We start from the raw sequence: 17,500 nt of genomic DNA, 5'->3' as shown, positions 1-17,500 counted from the left end.
GACGAACGCGCGAAAACATTTAGAGAGGCCGAGCAAGCACCGGTTAGCGCGAATGAAAGTAACAAGCGCAACAGGCAACTTTCGAGGGACATACTTTTCGCAACAAGCTTCCACTAGGAAAGCACAGGCAACTCGTTCGAACGTCAAAGCCAACCAAATGGCAATTACCCGAGGGACACGCTTTTCGCAAGGCACCTTCCACTAGGGAAGCGCAGGCAACCCGAAGGCGAGTCGAAGACAACCCGAGGGACATGGAGGAATGCACCAGTGGAGTTCGCTGCACAGGCAGGGATCCGTCCAACTCGCACAAACCGAACACAACTCACGCGCCACGACGTACACTGTGCACCAGCCCCCCAAAACGAATCACCCCCCGAAGGACTAAGAAGCCCGACGAACGCGCGAAAACATTTAGAGAGGCCGAGCAAGCACCGGTTAGCGCGAATGCAAATAACAAACGCAACAGGCAAATTTCGAGGGACATACTTTTCGCAACAAGCTTCCACTAGGAAAGCATAGGCAACTCGTTCGAACGTCAAAGCCAACCAAATGGCAATTACCCGAGGGACACGCTTTTTGCAAGGCACCTTCCACTAGGGAAGCGCAAGCAACCCGAAGGCGAGTCGAAGACAACCCGAGGGACATGGAGGAATGCACCAGTGGAGTTCGCTGCACAGGCAGGGATCCGTCCAACTCGCACAAACCGAACACAACTCACGCGCCACGACGTACACTGTGCACCAGCCCCCCAAAACGAATCACCCCCCGAAGGACCAAGAAGCCCGACGAACGCGCGAAAACATTTAGAGAGGCCGAGCAAGCACCGGTTAGCGCGAATGCAAATAACAAACGCAACAGGCAACTTTCGAGGGACATACTTCTCGCAACAAGCTTCCACATGGAAAGCACAGGCAACTCGTTCGCACGCCAAAGCCAACCAAATGGCAATTTAACCGAGGGACATGCATTTCGCAAGGCAACTTGTACAATTACCCGAGGGACATGGCATGCTTGCCAAGGCCGTGGCTTGGCATGCTTGCCAAGGCCGTGGCATGACATGCTGCTGGCCAAGGCCGGGCATGCCATGCTGCTGGACAAGGCCGTGGCAAGGCATGCTGATGGCCGAGGCCGTGGCAAGGCATGCTGATGGCCGAGGCCGTGGCAAGGCATGCTGATGGCCGAGGCCGTGGCAAGGCATGCTGCTGGCCAAGGCGTTGGCATGGCATGCTGCTGCTGACCAAGGCTTGGGCTTGCCATGCTGCCGGCCAAGGCCGCGGCATGGCATGCTGCCGGCCAAGGCCGCGGCATGCCATGTTGCTGGCCAAGGCCGTGGCATGACATGCTGGCCAAGGCCGGGGCATGGCAAGCTGCTGGCCAAGGTCGTGGCATGGCACGCTGCTGGCCAAGGCCGGGGCATAGCACGCTGCTGGCCATGGCCGTGGCTTGGCAAGGTTGCCAAGGCCGGGGCATGGCGTGCTGCTGGCCAAGGCTTTGGCATGCCATGTTGCTGGCCAAGGCTGTGGCATGGCATGCTGCTGGCCAAGGCTGTGGCATGGCATGCTGCTGGCCAAGGCCGTGGCATGACATGCTGGCCAAGGCCGGGGCATGGCATGCTGCTGGCCAAGGTCGTGGCATGGCATGCTGCTGGCCAAGGCCGTGGCATGACATGCTTGCCAAGGCCAGGGCATGGCATGCTGCTGGCCAAGGCTTTGGCATGCCATGTTGCTGGCCAAGGCTGTGGCATGGCATGCTGCCCTAGGCCAACGTGCCACCGCCACCGCCGCGGGCCGCCACTCGACGCATCCCGTGCTTGGCTATGTAGTTTCGATGCCACAAGCCAATGCCACAAGCCAAGCGATGGCATGTGCCAAGCGCCCGCCTAGGCATAGGCGTGGCCTGTGGCCTGGCCATGCTGGCCAGCCTTAAGGGAGGTGCCCCCCCCTTATAATAGCCTGTTAAGCCCTTTTCAATCTGGCAGGAGGAAACATCAAGCATGTTCGAGGAGTCATAATGGGGTTTTTTTAAAAAGTAATGGTTTTTTGCCAAAACTTTCAACATGAAAGTTGTATGAAATAATTTAATACACCATAAAAAAAATTATAAAAAAATATTTGGCCACCGGAATATTTTATTTTAATTTATTTCAATTTTAATACTTAAAAAATAATAAAAATTACTAAAAATACTCAAAAAATTCTAGAAAAATTCCAACAATTATAAGATGAGGCACTAGTAATTATAGTAATTTTTTTAATTATTTTTTTATTTTTAATTTATTTTATTATAATTTTTATGAGTAAATAAATAATTAAAAAGCCCGACGAACGTGCAAAAACTCTTAGAGAAACCCAGCAAGCATCGGATAGCTCGAATGCAAATAACAAACGCAACAGGCAACTTCCGAGGGACATACTTTTCCCAACAAGCTTCCACTGGGGAAAGCACTAGCAACGTGTTCGCAAGTCAAAGGCAACCAAACCGGCTATTACCCGAGGGACAAGCATTTCGCAGGGCAACATATACGTAAGTCAAAGCCAAACCAAATGGCAATTACACGAGGGACAGGATTGCTTGCCAAGGGCGTGGCATGCGATGTTCTAGCCCAAGGCCAAGGCACGCCACGCTGCGGGACAAGGCCGTGGCAAGACATGCGGCTGGCCTTGGCCTTGGCATGGCATGCCGCCGGCTTTGGCTGGGCTGCGTTGGCCTTGCCATGGAATGTTGCTGGCTTCGGATGGGCTGCCTTGGCCTTGGCCTTGGCCGTGGCATGGCATGCTGCTGGCCTTGGCCTTGGCATGGCATGCTGCTGGCCTTGGCCTTGGCATGGCATGCTGCTGGCTTTGGCTGGGCTGCCTTGGCCGTGGCATGGCATGCTGCTGGCTTTGGCTGGGCTGCCTTGGCCGTGGCATGGCATGCTGCTGGCTTTGGCTGGGCTGCCTTGGCCGTGGCATGGCATGCTGCTGGCCTAGGCCTTGGCATGGCATGCTGCTGGCTTTGGCTGGGCTGCCTTGGCCGTGGCATGGCATGCTGCTGGCCTAGGCCTTGGCATGGCATGCTGGTGGCTTTGGCTGGCAGCCTTGGCCGTGGCATGGCATGCTGCTGGCCTTGGCCTTGGCATGGCATGCTGCTGGCTTTGGCTGGCCTGCCTTGGCCGTGGCATGGCATGCTGCTGGCCTTGGCCTTGGCATGGCATGCTGCTGGCTTTGGCTGGCCTGCCTTGGCCGTGGCATGGCATGCTGCTGGCCTAGGCCTTGGCATGGCATGCTGCTGGCTTTGGCTGGCCTGCCTTGGCCGTGGCATGGCATGCTGCTGGCCTAGGCATGGCATGGCATGCTGCTGGCTTTGGCTGGGCTGCCTTGGCCGTGGAATGGCATGCTGCTGGCCTTGGCCTTGATATGGCATGCTGCTGGCTTTGGCTGGGCTGCCTTGGCCGTGGCATGGCATGCTGCTGGCCTAGGCCTTGACATGGCATGCTGCTGGCTTTGGCTGGGCTGCCTTGGCCGTGGCATGGCATGCTGCTGGCCTTGGCCTTGGCATGGCATGCTGCTGGCTTTGGCTGGCCTGCCTTGGCCGTGGCATGGCATGCTGCTGGCCTAGGCCATGGCATGGCATGCTGCTGGCTTTGGCTGGGCTGCCTTGGCCGTGGCATGGCATGCTGCTGCCCTTGGCCTTGATATGGCATGCTGCTGGCTTTGGCTGGGCTGCCATGGCCGTGGCATGGCATGCTGCTGGCCTAGGCCTTGGCATGGCATGCTGCTGGCTTTGGCTGGCCTGCGTTGGCCGTGGCATGGCATGCTGCTGGCCTAGGCCTTGGCATGGCATGCTGCTGGCTTTGGCTGGGCTGCCTTGGCCGTGGCATGGCATGCTGCTGGCCTTGGCCGTGGCATGGCATGCTGCTGGCCTTGGCCGTGGCATGGCATGCTGCTGGCCTTGGCCTTGGCATGGCATGCTGCTGGCCTTGGCCTTGGCATGGCATGCTGCTGGCTTTGGCTGGGCTGCCTTGGCCGTGGCATGGCATGCTGCTGGCTTTGGCTGGGCTGCCTTGGCCGTGGCATGGCATGCTGCTGGCTTTGGCTGGGCTGCCTTGGCCGTGGCATGGCATGCTGCTGGCCTAGGCCTTGGCATGGCATGCTGCTGGCTTTGGCTGGGCTGCCTTGGCCGTGGCATGGCATGCTGCTGGCCTAGGCCTTGGCATGGCATGCTGGTGGCTTTGGCTGGCAGCCTTGGCCGTGGCATGGCATGCTGCTGGCCTTGGCCTTGGCATGGCATGCTGCTGGCTTTGGCTGGCCTGCCTTGGCCGTGGCATGGCATGCTGCTGGCCTTGGCCTTGGCATGGCATGCTGCTGGCTTTGGCTGGCCTGCCTTGGCCGTGGCATGGCATGCTGCTGGCCTAGGCCTTGGCATGGCATGCTGCTGGCTTTGGCTGGCCTGCCTTGGCCGTGGCATGGCATGCTGCTGGCCTAGGCATGGCATGGCATGCTGCTGGCTTTGGCTGGGCTGCCTTGGCCGTGGCATGGCATGCTGCTGGCCTTGGCCTTGATATGGCATGCTGCTGGCTTTGGCTGGGCTGCCTTGGCCGTGGCATGGCATGCTGCTGGCCTAGGCCTTGACATGGCATGCTGCTGGCTTTGGCTGGGCTGCCTTGGCCGTGGCATGGCATGCTGCTGGCCTTGGCCTTGGCATGGCATGCTGCTGGCTTTGGCTGGCCTGCCTTGGCCGTGGCATGGCATGCTGCTGGCCTAGGCCATGGCATGGCATGCTGCTGGCTTTGGCTGGGCTGCCTTGGCCGTGGCATGGCATGCTGCTGCCCTTGGCCTTGATATGGCATGCTGCTGGCTTTGGCTGGGCTGCCATGGCCGTGGCATGGCATGCTGCTGGCCTAGGCCTTGGCATGGCATGCTGCTGGCTTTGGCTGGCCTGCGTTGGCCGTGGCATGGCATGCTGCTGGCCTAGGCCTTGGCATGGCATGCTGCTGGCTTTGGCTGGGCTGCCTTGGCCGTGGCATGGCATGCAGCTGGCCTTGGCCTTGGCATGGCATGCTGCTGGCTTTGGCTGGGCTGCCTTGGCCGTGGCATGGCATGCTGGTGGCCTAGGCCTTGGCATGGCATGCTGCTGGCTTTGGCTGGCCTGCCTTGGCCGTGGCATGGCATGCTGCTGGCCTAAGCCTTGGCATGGCATGCTGCTGGCTTTGGTTGGGCTGCCTTGGCCGTGGCATGGCATGCTGCTGGCCTAGGCCTTGGCATGGCATGCTGCTCGCTTTGGCTGGCCTGCCTTGGCCGTGGCATGGCATGCTGCTGGCCTAGGCCTTGGCATGGCATGCTGCTGGCTTTGGCTGGGCTGCCTTGGCCGTGGCATGGCATGCTGCTGGCCTTGGCCTTGGCATGCCATGCTGTTGGCTTTGGCTGGCCAGCCTTGGCCGTGGCATGGCATGCTGCTGGCCTAGGCCTTGGCATGGCATGCTGCTGGCTTTGGCTGGGCTGCCTTGGCCGTGGCATGGCATGCTGCTGGCCTTGGCCTTGGCATGGCATGCTGCTGGCTTTGGCTGGGCTGCCTTGGCCGTGGCATGGCATGCTGCTGGCCTTGGCCTTGGCATGGCATGCTGCTGGCTTTAGCTGGGCTGCCTTGGCCGTGTCATGGCATGCTGCTGGCCTAGGCCTTGGCATGGCATGCTGCTGGCTTTGGCTGGGCTGCCTTGGCCGTGGCATGGCATGCTGCTGGCCTAGGCCTTGGCATGGCATGCTGCTGGCCTAGGCCTTGGCATGGCATGCTGCTGGCCTAGGCCTTGGCATGGCATGCTGCTGGCCTAGGCCTTGGCATGGCATGCTGCTGGCTTTGGCTGGCAGCCTTGGCCGTGGCATGGCATGCTGCTGGCCTTGGCCTTGGCATGGCATGCTGCTGGCCTTGGCCTTGGCATGGCATGCTGCTGGCTTTGGCAGGCCTGCCTTGGCCGTGGCATGGCATGCTGCTGGCCTTGGCCTTGGCATGGCATGCTGCTGGCTTTGGCTGGCCTGCCTTGGCCGTGGCATGGCATGCTGCTGGCCTAGGCCTTGGCATGGCATGCTGCTGGCTTTGGCTGGCCTGTTTTGGCCGTGGCATGGCATGCTGCTGGCCTAGGCCTTGGCATGGCATGCTGCTGGCTTTGGCTGGCCTGCCTTGGCCGTGGCATGGCATGCTGCTGGCCTAGGCCATGGCATGGCATGCTGCTGGCTTTGGCTGGGCTGCCTTGGCCGTGGCATGGCATGCTGCTGGCCTTGGCCTTGAGATGGCATGCTGCTGGCTTTGGCTGGGCTGCCTTGGCCGTGGCATGGCATGCTGCTGGCCTAGGCCTTGGCATGGCATGCTGCTGGCTTTGGCTGGCCTGCCTTGGCCGTGGCATGGCATGCTGCTGGCCTTGGCCTTGGCATGGCATGCTGCTGGCTTTGGCTGGCCTGCCTTGGCCGTGGCATGGCATGCTGCTGGCCTAGGCCATGGCATGGCATGCTGCTGGCTTTGGCTGGGCTGCCTTGGCCGTGGCATGGCATGCTGCTGCCCTTGGCCGTGATATGGCATGCTGCTGGCTTTGGCTGGGCTGCCTTGGCCGTGGCATGGCATGCTGCTGGCCTAGGCCTTGGCATGGCATGCTGCTGGCTTTGGCTGGCCTGCCTTGGCCGTGGCATGGCATGCTGCTGGCCTAGGCCTTGGCATGGCATGCTGCTGGCTTTGGCTGGGCTGCCTTGGCCGTGGCATGGCATGCTGCTGGCCTTGGCCTTGGCATGGCATGCTGCTGGCTTTGGCTGGGCTGCCTTGGCCGTGGCATGGCATGCTGGTGGCCTAGGCCTTGGCATGGCATGCTGCTGGCTTTGGCTGGCCTGCCTTGGCCGTGGCATGGCATGCTGCTGGCCTAGGCCTTGGCATGGCATGCTGCTGGCTTTGGTTGGGCTGCCTTGGCCGTGGCATGGCATGCTGCTGGCCTTGGCCTTGGCATGGCATGCTGCTGGCTTTGGCTGGCCTGCCTTGGCCGTGGCATGGCATGCTGCTGGCCTAGGCCTTGGCATGGCATGCTGCTGGCTTTGGCTGGGCTGCCTTGGCCGTGGCATGGCATGCTGCTGGCCTTTGCCTTGGCATGGCATGCTGCTGGCTTTGGCTGGGCTGCCTTGGCCGTGGCATGGCATGCTGCTGGCCATGGCCTTGGCATGGCATGCTGCTGGCTTTGGCTTGCCTGCCTTGGCCGTGGCATGGCATGCTGCTGGCCTAGGCCTTGGCATGGCATGCTGCTGGCTTTGGCTGGGCTGCCTTGGCCGTGGCATGGCATGCTGCTGGCCTTGGCCTTGGCATGGCATGCTGCTGGCTTTGGCTGGGCTGCCTTGGCCGTGGCATGGCATGCTGGTGGCCTAGGCCTTGGCATGGCATGCTGCTGGCTTTGGCTGGCCAGCCTTGGCCGTGGCATGGCATGCTGCTGGCCTAGGCCTTGGCATGGCATGCTGCTGGCTTTGGTTGGGCTGCCTTGGCCGTGGCATGGCATGCTGCTGGCCTTGGCCTTGGCATGGCATGCTGCTGGCTTTGGCTGGCCTGCCTTGGCCGTGGCATGGCATGCTGCTGGCCTAGGCCTTGGCATGGCATGCTGCTGGCTTTGGCTGGGCTGCCTTGGCCGTGGCATGGCATGCTGCTGGCCTTGGCCTTGGCATGGCATGCTGCTGGCTTTGGCTGGGCTGCCTTGGCCGTGGCATGGCATGCTGCTGGCCATGGCCTTGGCATGGCATGCTGCTGGCTTTGGCTTGCCTGCCTTGGCCGTGGCATGGCATGCTGCTGGCCTAGGCCTTGGCATGGCATGCTGCTGGCTTTGGCTGGGCTGCCTTGGCCGTGGCATGGCATGCTGCTGGCCTTGGCCTTGGCATGGCATGCTGCTGGCTTTGGCTGGCCTGCCTTGGCCGTGGCATGGCATGCTGCTGGCCTAGGCCTTGGCATGGCATGCTGCTGGCTTTGGCTGGGCTGCCTTGGCCGTGGCATGGCATGCTGCTGGCCTTGGCCTTGGCATGGCATGCTGCTGGCTTTGGCTTGCCTGCCTTGGCCGTGGCATGGCATGCTGGTGGCCTAGGCCTTGGCATGGCATGCTGCTGGCTTTGGCTGGCCTGCCTTGGCCGTGGCATGGCATGCTGCTGGCCTTGGCCTTGGCATGGCATGCTGCTGGCTTTGGTTGGGCTGCCTTGGCCGTGGCATGGCATGCTGCTGGCCTTGGCCTTGGCATGGCATGCTGCTGGCTTTGGCTGGCCTGCCTTGGCCGTGGCATGGCATGCTGCTGGCCTAGGCCTTGGCATGGCATGCTGCTGGCTTTGGCTGGGCTGCCTTGGCCGTGGCATGGCATGCTGCTGGCCTTTGCCTTGGCTTGGCATGCTGCTGGCTTTGGCTGGCCTGCCTTGGCCGTGGCATGGCATGCTGCTGGCCATGGCCTTGGCATGGCATGCTGCTGGCTTTGGCTTGCCTGCCTTGGCCGTGGCATGGCATGCTGCTGGCCTAGGCCTTGGCATGGCATGCTGCTGGCTTTGGCTGGGCTGCCTTGGCCGTGGCATGGCATGCTGCTGGCCTTGGCCTTGGCATGGCATGCTGCTGGCTTTGGCTGGGCTGCCTTGGCCGTGGCATGGCATGCTGGTGGCCTAGGCCTTGGCATGGCATGCTGCTGGCTTTGGCTGGCCAGCCTTGGCCGTGGCATGGCATGCTGCTGGCCTAGGCCTTGGCATGGCATGCTGCTGGCTTTGGTTGGGCTGCCTTGGCCGTGGCATGGCATGCTGCTGGCCTTGGCCTTGGCATGGCATGCTGCTGGCTTTGGCTGGCCTGCCTTGGCCGTGGCATGGCATGCTGCTGGCCTAGGCCTTGGCATGGCATGCTGCTGGCTTTGGCTGGGCTGCCTTGGCCGTGGCATGGCATGCTGCTGGCCTTGGCCTTGGCATGGCATGCTGCTGGCTTTGGCTGGGCTGCCTTGGCCGTGGCATGGCATGCTGCTGGCCATGGCCTTGGCATGGCATGCTGCTGGCTTTGGCTTGCCTGCCTTGGCCGTGGCATGGCATGCTGCTGGCCTAGGCCTTGGCATGGCATGCTGCTGGCTTTGGCTGGGCTGCCTTGGCCGTGGCATGGCATGCTGCTGGCCTAGGCCTTGGCATGGCATGCTGCTGGCTTTGGCTGGGCTGCCTTGGCCGTGGCATGGCATGCTGCTGGCCTTGGCCTTGGCATGGCATGCTGCTGGCTTTGGTTGGGCTGCCTTGGCCGTGGCATGGCATGCTGCTGGCCATGGCCTTGGCATGGCATGCTGCTGGCTTTGGCTTGCCTGCCTTGGCCGTGGCATGGCATGCTGCTGGCCTAGGCCTTGGCATGGCATGCTGCTGGCTTTGGCTGGGCTGCCTTGGCCGTGGCATGGCATGCTGCTGGCCTTGGCCTTGGCATGGCATGCTGCTGGCTTTGGCTGGGCTGCCTTGGCCGTGGCATGGCATGCTGCTGGCCTTGGCCTTGGCTTGGCATGCTGCTGGCTTTGGCTGGGCTGCCTTGGCCGTGGCATGGCATGCTGCTGGCCTTGGCCTTGGCATGGCATGCTGCTGGCTTTGGCTGGCCTGCCTTGGCCGTGGCATGGCATGCTGCTGGCCTAGGCCTTGGCATGGCATGCTGCTGGCTTTGGCTGGGCTGCCTTGGCCGTGGCATGGCATGCTGCTGGCCTTGGCCTTGGCATGGCATGCTGCTGGCTTTGGCTGGGCTGCCTTGGCCGTGGCATGGCATGCTGCTGGCCATGGCCTTGGCATGGCATGCTGCTGGCTTTGGCTTGCCTGCCTTGGCCGTGGCATGGCATGCTGCTGGCCTAGGCCTTGGCATGGCATGCTGCTGGCTTTGGCTGGGCTGCCTTGGCCGTGGCATGGCATGCTGCTGGCCTAGGCCTTGGCATGGCATGCTGCTGGCTTTGGCTGGGCTGCCTTGGCCGTGGCATGGCATGCTGCTGGCCTTGGCCTTGGCATGGCATGCTGCTGGCTTTGGTTGGGCTGCCTTGGCCGTGGCATGGCATGCTGCTGGCCATGGCCTTGGCATGGCATGCTGCTGGCTTTGGCTTGCCTGCCTTGGCCGTGGCATGGCATGCTGCTGGCCTAGGCCTTGGCATGGCATGCTGCTGGCTTTGGCTGGGCTGCCTTGGCCGTGGCATGGCATGCTGCTGGCCTTGGCCTTGGCATGGCATGCTGCTGGCTTTGGCTGGGCTGCCTTGGCCGTGGCATGGCATGCTGCTGGCCTTGGCCTTGGCTTGGCATGCTGCTGGCTTTGGCTGGGCTGCCTTGGCCGTGGCATGGCATGCTGCTGGCCTTGGCCTTGGCATGGCATGCTGCTGGCTTTGGCTGGCCTGCCTTGGCCGTGGCATGGCATGCTGCTGGCCTTGGCATGGCATGCTGCTGGCTTTGGCTGGGCTGCCTTCGCCGTGGCATGCCATGCTGCTGGCCTTGGCCTTGGGGCTGGGCTGCCTTGGCTGCGGTTCTTATCACTAGACGTGCGTTGCGTGCGAAGGCGTGCAAAGGCGTGCGCGACCATGCGCGCAACACGCGCACCGCGGTCAAAAGACCACGCGCGCGGTATTCGCACAGGCCACGCTGCCCACGCCGCGGGCATGCCAGGCCGCCCAGGCCGTGCGCATGCCATGCCGTGCTGCCCAGGCCGGCTGCATGCCAGGCCGCCCAGGCCGTGCGCATGCCATGCCGTGCTGCCCACGCCGCGGGCATGCCAGGCCGGCTGCATGCCAGGCCGCCCAGGCCGTGCGCATGCCAAGCCGTGCTGCCCACGCCGCGGGCATGCCAGGCCGGCTGCATGCCAGGCCGCCCAGGCCGTGCGCATGCCATGCCGTGCTGCCCATGCCGCGCGCATGCCAGGCCGCCCACGCCCGCGCGCATGCCACGCCATGCTGCCCAAGGCCGCGCCCAGGCCGCGCAAGGCCGCGCCCAGGCCGCCCAAGGCCGCGCCCAGGCCGCGCAAGGCCGCCCAAGGCCGCCCAAGGCCGCGGTCCAGGCCGCCCAAGGCCGCGGCCGAGCCGCCCCAGGCCGCAGCCCAGGCCGCGGTCGAGCCGCAGTGCATGTAACCCAAGGCCGCAGCCCAGGCCGCGCCCAACATGGGGCGTACCTGCCACTGCCTTGCCCTGGGCAAGGGAGGTGCCCCCCCCTTATAATAGCCTGTTAAGCCCTTTTCAATCTGGCAGGAGGAAACATCAAGCATGTTCGAGGAGTCATAATGGGGTTTTTTAAAAAGTAATGGTTTTTTGCCAAAACTTTCAACATGAAAGTTGTAGGAAATAATTTAATACACCATAAAAAAAATTAAAAAAAATATTTTTTTACAGAAAATATTTTATTTTAATTTATTTCGATATTAATACTTAAAAAATAATAAAAATTAATAAAAATAGTCAAAAAATTATGGAAAAATTCCCATAATTAAAGGATGATTCACTAGTAATTATAGAAATTATTAAATTATTTTTTTCATTTTTTTTATTTTATTTTGATTTTTTTATGCCAAATAAGGGCTTTAAAAATTCGAAAAGCTCCAGAAAAATTGCAAAAAAATAGGGAATGACATTTAAAATTGATTGTAGTGCATTTTTAATTGTGTTGCACGGTTTGGGTAAGATTATAAAAGAATCATGTTCAAAAAGATCGATCGAGGCGGTGGCACGCCATGGCCTTGGCCTTGGCCTTGGCCTTTGCCCGCGGCCTTGGCCTTTGCCTTGGCCTTGGCCATGCCTTGCACAGGGACTTGGCCTTGCCCACTGCCTTGGCCTTGGCTTTGGCCTTGGCCTTGGCCTTGGCATGGCATGGCATGCTCGCCGAGGCCGTGGCATGCCTTGCTGCTAGCCAAGGCCGTGGCGTGGCATGCTCGCCCAGCCCGTGGCATGCCGTGCTCGCCCAGCCCGTGGCACGCCATGTTGGCCCAAGGCATTGGCATGGCATGCCGGCCAAGGCATGCTGGCCAACGCTGCACAAGGCGGTGCCATGGCATGGCATGCTGACCAAGACCGTGCCATGGCATGCTGGGCGAGGCCGGGGCATGGCATGCTGGCCGAGGCCGTGGCTTGCCATGCCGCCACGGCCGTGGCATGCCGGGCAACGGACCGGCATGGCCCAGCCCGTGGCACGCCATGTTGGCCCAAGGCATTGGCATGGCATGCCGGCCAAGGCATGCTGGCCAACGCTGCGGCACGGCGTGCTGGACAAGGCGGTGCCATGGCATGGCATGCTGACCAAGACAGTGCCATGGCATGCTGGCCGAGGCCGTGGCATGGCATCCTGGCCGAGGCCGTGGCTTGCCATGCCGCCACGGCCGTGGCATGCTGGGCAACGGACCGGCATGGCATGCTGGCCGTGGCGGTGGCACGACATGCTGGCCAAGGCAGTGGCATGGCATGTAGGCCAAGGCTAAGGCATGGCACGCTGTGGCATGGCACGCTGGCCAAGGCAGTCGCAAGGCATGCGGGCCGAGGCCGCGGCACGGCCCGCTGGGCAACGCGGTGGCATGGCATGCTGGGCAACGCCGTGGCAAGGCATGCGGGCCGAGGCCTTGGCATGGCATGCTGGCCGAGGCCGTGGCATGGCATGCGGGCCGAGGCCGTGGCATGGCATGCGGGCCGAGGCCATGGCATGGCATGGCATGTTGGGCAACGCCGTGGCAAGACATGCGGGCCGAGGCCGTGGCATGGCATGTTGGGCAACGCCCTGGCAAGCCATGCGGGCCGAGGCCGTGGCGTGGCATGTTGGCCAAGGCTAAGGCATGGCACGCCGGGCAACGCGGTGCATTGGCATGCTGGGCAGCGCGGTGGCAAGGCATGGGGGCCGAGGCCGTGGCATTGGCATGTTGGGCAACGCCGTGGCAAGACATGCGGGCCGAGGCCGTGGCATGGCATGCGGGCCGAGGCCGTGGCACGACATGTTGGCCAAGGCTAAGGCATGGCACGCCGGGCAACGCGGTGGCATGGCATGCTGGGCAACGCGGTGGCAAGGCATGCGGGCCGAGGCCGTGGCATGGCATGTTGGGCAACGCCGTAGAAGGGCATGCGGGCCGAGGCCGTGGCATGGCATGCGGGCCGAGGCCGTGGCATGGCATGTTGGGCGACGCCGTAGCAAGGCATGCGGGCCGAGGCCGTGGCATGTCATGCGGGCCGAGGCCGTGGCATGGCATGCGGGCCGAGGCCGTGGCATGGCATGTTGGCCGAGGCCGTGGCAAGGCATGCGGGCCGAGGCCGTGGCATGGCATGTTTGGCAACGCCGTGGCAAGACATGCGGGCCGTGGCATGGCATGGCATGCGGGCCGAGGCCGTGGCACGACATGTTGGCCAAGGCTAAGGCATGGCACGCCGGGCAACGCGGTGGCATGGCACGCCGGGCAACGCGGTGGCAAGGCATGCGGGCCGGGGCCGTGGCATGGCATGTTGGGCGACGCCGTAGCAAGGCATGCGGTCCGAGGCCGTGGCATGTCATGCGGGCCGAGGCCATGGCATGGCATGCGGGCCGAGGCCGTGGCATGGCATGTTGGGCGACGCCGTAGCAAGGCATGCGGGCCGAGGCCGTGGCATGTCATGCGAGCCGAGGCCGTGGCATGGCATGCGGGCCGAGGCCGTGGCATGGCAAGTTGGGCGACGTCGTGGCAAGGCATGCGGGCCGAGGCCGTGGCATGTCACGCGGGCCGAGGCCGTGGCATGGCATGCGGGCAGAGGCCGTGGCATGGCATGTTGGGCGACGCCGTCGCAAGGCATGCGGGCCGAGGCCGTGGCATGGCATGCGGGCCGAGGCCGTGGCATGGCATGTTGGGCGACGCCGTAGCAAGGCATGCGGGCCGAGGCCGTGGCATGTCATGGCATGTTGGGCGACGCCGTAGCAAGGCATGCGGGCCGAGGCCGTGGCATGGCATGTTTGGCAACGCCGTGGCAAGACATGAGGGCCGTGGCATGGCATGGCATGCGGGCCGAGGCCGTGGCACGACATGTTGGCCAAGGCTAAGGCATGGCACGCCGGGCAACGCGGTGGCATGGCATGCGGGCCGGGGCCGTGGCATGGCATGTTGGCCAACGTCGTAGCAAGGCATGCGGGCCGAGGCCGAGGCCGTGGCACGGCATGCGGGCCGAGGCTGTGGCATGGCATGTTGGGCGACGCCGTAGCAAGGCATGCGGTCCGAGGCCGTGGCATGTCATGCGGGCCGAGGCCGTGGCATGGCATGCGGGCCGAGGCCGTGGCATGGCATGTTGGGCGACGCCGTAGCAAGGCATGCGGGCCGAGGCCGTGCCGTGGCATGCGGGCCGAGGCCGTGGCATGGCATGTTGGGCGACGCCGTAGCAAAGCATGCGGTCCGAGGCCGTGGCCTGTCATGCGGGCCGAGGCCGTGGCATGGCATGCGGGCCGAGGCCGTGGCATGGCATGCGGGCCGAGGCCGTGGCATGGCATGTTGGGCGACGCCGTAGCATGGCATGCGGGCCGAGGCCGTGGCATGTCATGCGCGCCGAGGCCGTGGCATGGCATGCGGGCCGAGGCCGTGGCATGGCAAGTTGGGCGACGTCGTGGCAAGGCATGCGGGCCGAGGCCGTGGCATGGCATGCGGGCCGAGGCCGTGGCAAGGCATGTTGGGCGACGCCGTAGCAAGGCATGCGGGCCGAGGCCGTGGCATGTCATGCGGGCCGAGGCCGTGGCATGGCATGCGGGCCGAGGCCGTGGCATGGCATGTTGGGCGACGCCGTAGCAAGGCATGCGGTCCGAGGCCGTGGCATGTCATGCGGGCCGAGGCCGTGGCATGGCATGCGGGCCGAGGCCGTGGCATGGCATGCGGGCCGAGGCCGTGGCATGGCATGTTGGGCGACGCCGTAGCAAGGCATGCGGGCCGAGGCCGTGCCGTGGCGTGCGGGCCGAGGCCGTGGCATGGCATGTTGGGCGACGCCGTAGCAAGGCATGCGGTCCGAGGCCGTGGCATGTCATGCGGGCCGAGGCCGTGGCATGGCATGCGGGCCGAGGCCGTGGCATGGCATGTTGGGCGACGCAGTAGCAAGGCATGCGGGCCGAGGCCGTGCCGTGGCATGCGGGCCGAGGCCGTGGCATGGCATGTTGGGCGACGCCGTAGCAAGGCATGCGGTCCGAGGCCGTGGCATGTCATGCGGGCCGAGGCCGTGGCATGGCATGCGGGCCGAGGCCGTGGCATGGCATGTTGGGCGACGCCGTAGCAAGGCATGCGGGCCGAGGCCGTGGCATGTCATGCGGGCCGAGGCCGTGGCATGGCATGCGGGCCGAGGCCGTGGCATGGCAAGTTGGGCGGCGTCGTGGCAAGGCATGCTGGCCGAGGCCGTGGCATGTCATGCGGGCCGAGGCCGTGGCATGGCATGCGGGCCGAGGCCGTGGCAAGGCATGTTGGGCGACGCCGTAGCAAGGCATGCGGGCCGAGGCCGTGGCATGTCATGCGGGCCGAGGCCGTGGCACGTCATGCGGGCCGAGGCCGTGGCATGGCATGTTTGGCCACGCCGTGGCAAGACATGCGGGCCATGGCATGGCATGGCATGCGGGCCGAGGCCGTGGCTCGACATGTTGGCCAAGGCTAAGGCATGGCACGCCGGGCAACGCGGTGGCATGGCATGCTGGGCAACGCGGTGGCAAGGCATGCGGGCCGAGGCCGTGGCATGGCATGTTGGGCAACGCCGCAGCAAGGCATGCGGGCCGAGGCCGTGGCATGGCATGCGGGCCGAGGCCGTGGCATGGCATGCGGGCCGAGGCCGTGGCATGGCATGTTGGGCGACGCCGTAGCAAGGCATGCGGTCCGAGGCCGTGGCATGTCATGCGGGCCGAGGCCGTGGCATGGCATGCGGGCCGAGGCCGTGGCATGGCATGTTGGGCGACGCCGTAGCAAGGCATGCGGGCCGAGGCCGTGCCGTGGCATGCGGGCCGAGGCCGTGGCATGGCATGTTGGGCGACGCCGTAGCAAGGCATGCGGTCCGAGGCCGTGGCATGTCATGCGGGCCGAGGCCGTGGCATGGCATGCGGGCCGAGGCCGTGGCATGGCATGTTGGGCGACGCCGTAGCAAGGCATGCGGGCCGAGGCCGTGCCGTGGCATGCGGGCCGAGGCCGTGGCATGGCATGTTGGGCGACGCCGTAGCAAGGCATGCGGTCCGAGGACGTGGCATGTCATGCGGGCCGAGGCCGTGGCATGGCATGCGGGCCGAGGCCGTGGCATGGCATGTTGGGCGACGCCGTGGCAAGGCATGCGGGCCGAGGCCGTGGCATGTCATGCGGGCCGAGGCCGTGGCATGGCATGCGGGCCGAGGCCGTGGCATGGCAAGTTGGGCGGCGTCGTGGCAAGGCATGCGGGCCGAGGCCGTGGCATTTCATGCGGGCCGAGGCCGTGGCATGGCATGCGGGCCGAGGCCGTGGCACGTCATGCGGGCCGAGGCCGTGGCATGGCATGTTTGGCAACGCCGTGGCAAGACATGCGGGCTGTGGCATGGCATGGCATGCGGGCCGAGGCCGTGGCTCGACATGTTGGCCAAGGCTAAGGCATGGCACGCCGGGCAACGCGGTGGCATGGCATGCTGGGCAACGCGGTGGCAAGGCATGCGGGCCGAGGCCGTGGCATGGCATGTTGGGCAACGCCGCAGCAAGGCATGCGGGCCGAGGCCGTGGCATGGCATGCGGGCCGAGGCCGTGGCATGGCATGCGGGCCGTGGCCGTGGCATGGCATGTTGGGCGACGCCGTCGCAAGGCATGCGGGCCGAGGCCGTGGCATGGCATGTTTGGCAACGCCGTGGCAAGACATGCGGGCCGTGGCATGGCATGGCATGCGGGCCGAGGCCGTGGCATGGCATGTTGGGCGACGCCGTAGCAAGGCATGCGGGCCGAGGCCGTGGCCGTGGCATGGCATGCGGGCCGTGGCCGTGGCATGGCATGGCATGCGGGCCGAGGCCGTGGCATGGCATGTTGGGCAACGCCGTGGCAAGGCATGCGGGCCGAGGCCGTGGCATGGCATGATGGCCGAGGCCGTGGCATGTCATGCGGGCCGAGGCCGTGGCATGGCATGTTGGGCGACGCCGTAGCAAGGCATGCGGTCCGAGGCCGTGGCATGTCATGCGGGCCGAGGCCGTGGCATGGCTTGTTGGGCGACGCCGTAGCAAGGCATGCGGGCCGAGGCCGTGGCATGTCATGCTGGCCAAGGCCAAGGCATGGCATGGCATGGCATGCGGGCCGAGGCCGTGGCATGGCATGTTGGGCAACGCCGTGGCAAGGCATGCGGGCCGAGGCCGTGGCATGGCATGATGGCCGAGGCCGTGGCATGCCATGCTGGCCAAGGCTAAGGCATGGCATGCCGGGCAACGCGGTGGCATGGCATGCTGGGCAACGCCGTGGCATGGCATGCGGGCCGAGGCCGTGGCATGGCATGTTGTGCAACGCCTTGGCAAGACATGCGGGCCGAGGCCGTGGCATGGCATGGCATGTTGGGCAACGCCTTGGCAAGGCATGCGGGCCGAGGCCGTGGCATGGCATG

Source organism: Camellia sinensis, unplaced genomic scaffold, assembly GCF_055761805.1.
Source record: "Camellia sinensis isolate YWXY unplaced genomic scaffold, ASM5576180v1 Unanchor177, whole genome shotgun sequence".
Classification (NCBI taxonomy): Eukaryota; Viridiplantae; Streptophyta; class Magnoliopsida; order Ericales; family Theaceae; genus Camellia; species Camellia sinensis.
This window is presented reverse-complemented; position numbering follows the sequence as displayed.